Source organism: Octopus bimaculoides, chromosome 6 (assembly GCF_001194135.2).
Source record: "Octopus bimaculoides isolate UCB-OBI-ISO-001 chromosome 6, ASM119413v2, whole genome shotgun sequence".
Classification (NCBI taxonomy): domain Eukaryota; kingdom Metazoa; phylum Mollusca; class Cephalopoda; order Octopoda; family Octopodidae; genus Octopus; species Octopus bimaculoides.
The window spans coordinates 109730324-109733670 of NC_068986.1; the positions used below are offsets into that span (position 1 = coordinate 109730324).

The window sequence follows — 3347 nt, forward strand, 5'->3', positions numbered from 1 at the left end:
GGGGGGGGGGAAGAAAACGCCTCATAGCTCTTACCTTGTCAACTGAGGAGACGTAAGCATCCATGCGCAGCGTAATATGGGAGAAAGAGAAAGAGAAGATCCCAGGTGAAGGAATGCGATGAGCTCTTAGTTACATCTCCTCCTCCTCCTACCACCACTCCTGCTATATTGCAACTTCTCCCACCAATATGTCATTAATGAGAAACAGTGGTCTTTAACGAACACTAATGCTTATTGATTGGGAAAACAAAAGGAAGTAAATAAATATATCAACGAATATATTCGTTGTGTTGTGTGTCGTGGAAGGAGGGATTTAACAAAAACTCCCAGTGTAACACTTTCTGACTGTCGGCTGTTGTAATTGTAGGTGGCGGTGGTGGTGGTGATGGTGGTGGTATTAGTAGGACTGATGGGTTTGATGGGGGAGGGAGATTTGTAGTAGTGGTGGTGGTGGTGGTGGCGGTGCTATGGGTGTTATGTTAGCTGGCCGGTTGGCTGGCTGGTTTGATGATTTGTTAGTGGTGTTGCTTATTGGAGTGTAAGAAACATGTTAGCACTGGTGACTACGTGTATAAGTGTGAGAATATACACACACACATACATACATACACACACTATATCTACATCCATTCATATATACATACACACACACACACATACACACACACACATATATATATATATTATAGTGCATGCATACCCATATTTATGTATAGTGAATAAATGCCTTGATTAGATGAATTAAGATGTGCCTAATGAGGTTCATGTGTGAATTTGCCATATATATATATATATATATATATATATATATATATATACATATACATATATATACATACATACACACACACACTTATATATATATAACACACACAAATGCATATATATATATATACATATATATACATATATACACACAAATCTATATATGTAAATATAAGGGCCAAGTGTTTGTACTGTATATATGTGTGTGTGTGTGTGTGTGTGTGTGTGTGTGTGTATCAAGCATATATGAGCATATGTATTTTCAGGAAAACAAATACACATGTAGCTATACAACAACCAATGTAGATACTGTGCACGTATATAATATATATACACACACACACACATGTATGCATGCATGCATATATATGTATATAACACCTCTAAACACATAAACACAAACTAACAATACAATCTTTTACAATGTTGACTCTGGATTGTAGTTTACTTTTAAAAATAAACTTGGAACAATGAGAGCTTTTCTTTTGAAACAGTTTCCAAGGCAACACTAAGTATTTTCACAATTATTTAAAATTACATAATTTATAGCTTCTGTAAGGAAAGATGGTTTTTGCCTTCCCTTATATAAGTTTTTTATTGGGTCATAATAACTTTTATACACACACACACACACATTCACATTACATCATTTACTATATGAGTTCTATGCTGACATGGGTTAAATGGTATGATGTGATCCAACCAGCCTGAGGGCTACATTGGTCTCCAGTGTCTGCTTTGGAAAGGTTTCTATGGCTGGTTGCTCTTCCTAATGCCAACCATTTCAGAGTGCACTGGCTACTTTGATTTTGAAGCGGCTGATCTTCCCTAAGTGTATCTTTGAATGGTTGACTGGTCTGATACCATTGTTAGCTTATCCAAGTAAAACATGTAGCAGTGTGTTTGAGCATGTATGTGTAGACACATGTATGCATGTATAGTCTCTGAAAGTTTTCTTTTGGTTTCAAGTGTTTGTGTTGCTGTTGTTTAACCCTAGGCTATACCTGTTGAAGCCAGCTTAGGATCAAAAGCATTCCGGCCATGACAATCTTACCTTTTTGAAAGTGGGGAATAGTGTAACCCTAGACCACATCAGCCAATGTGTTCTTCAATTTTCAAGATAGTGTGAAATGAAGGAAATATGACTGTTATTTCTAGCAGGTCAAGGGACCACATAGAGGTTCTTCTTGTCTCAAAAGTTACAGTATTTTTAATATAGGTTTCTGGACTTAAAGTGAATATGAAATGATTCTCTGGAGAAGAAGGGAAGGTTATAAGAGACTTTCTTAGATGCTCAAGAATTTATTTTACCAAAACTAATACAAAAGAAAAAAAATATATAGATGTAGGTTTCACAATGTTATGAAGAGCATCCAGTGATGCAGTGGAACCATATTCCAAATAGAATTCAGATTACCAAAATTACCCAAGATACAGTCTTTGTGAATAAGTTCTTGGAATCTCCGAATATCAAGTCAATTTACATTGAAGTTATTCTGCCACATCAGCCCACCCACCACAACAGAACTGATATCCTAATAACCAAGGTACCATGCTGGTGCCATGGAAAAGGCACTGGTGCTGGTGGCACAGAAGAAACGATCAGTTCTCTCTGTAAAATGGTTGTTGGCATTAGGAAGGGCATCCAGCTGTAGAAACCAAAGCAAAACAGACTACGGAACTTGGTGTAGCCCTTGGAATTGTCAACTCTTGTCAAGCCATACAACCTGTGCCAGCATGGACAATGGACGTTAAATGAAGATGAGGATGATGATGATATCATAAACAACAGAGAGAACTCTGCAGATATTGGACCTAAATGGCCCTCATATATACAATCTCACCCTATTCTCTCATAACAAGGGACACTTTGGATAATGTTGTCCTTGATATACCATGCCTAAAAAAGATGAAATAGCCATAGATGGAATGCTTTTGGAGACAGGTCTGTTTGAACAAGGATGAACTGAGATGAAGGAACATGACAAGAATCCCTCTGGGTAAAATAAGTGAACAATGCTTGCAGGGCATTCATTTAGAGTTCATTGCATTAACCTCTGAATATTCCCAGAACATCTTGATAAAATTAGAGATGAAGAAGAAAAATATAGATCATTCCCAGGAGGATTTGAACTGAGAATAAAAAAAAGCAAGAGGACATACTATCAATTACACAGTTCAGTGTTCTACACTTTGAGCTGGGTGGAGGCGCAATGGCCCAGTAGTTAGGGCAGCGGACTCGCGGTCATAGGATTGCGGTTTCGATTCCCAGACTGGGTGTTGTGAGTGCTTATTGAGCGAAAATACCTAAAGCTCCACAAGGCTCCGGCAGGGGATGGTGGCGAACCCTGCTGTACTCTTTCACCACAACTTTCTCTCACTCTTACTTCCTGTTTTTGTTGTGCCTGTAATTCAAAGGGTCAGCCTTGTCACACAGTGTCATGCTGAATATTCCCGAGAACTATGTTAAGGGTACACGTGTCTGTGGAGTGCTCAGCCACTTGCACGTTAATTTCACGAGCAGGCTGTTCCGTCGATCGGATCGACTGGAACCCTCGACGTCGTAAGCGACGGAGTGCCAA

General features: G+C 38.8%; 1 protein-coding gene across 6 annotated transcripts in view; it reads right to left on the reverse strand.

Annotated features, from left to right (window-relative positions):
• The window catches only part of LOC106873757 (uncharacterized), a 294459-nt gene that overhangs the window by 183374 nt on the left and 107738 nt on the right, over positions 1-3347 (reverse strand). The window contains exon 1 of one of the 6 annotated variants that reach the window (XM_052969086.1): positions 35-266. The exons of the other annotated variants lie outside the window; for them this stretch is intronic. The gene's annotated coding sequence lies outside the window, so the exon portion shown is untranslated. Of the gene's footprint in view, positions 1-34; positions 267-3347 lie in introns of those variants that run through there. 6 annotated transcript variants of the gene reach the window in all.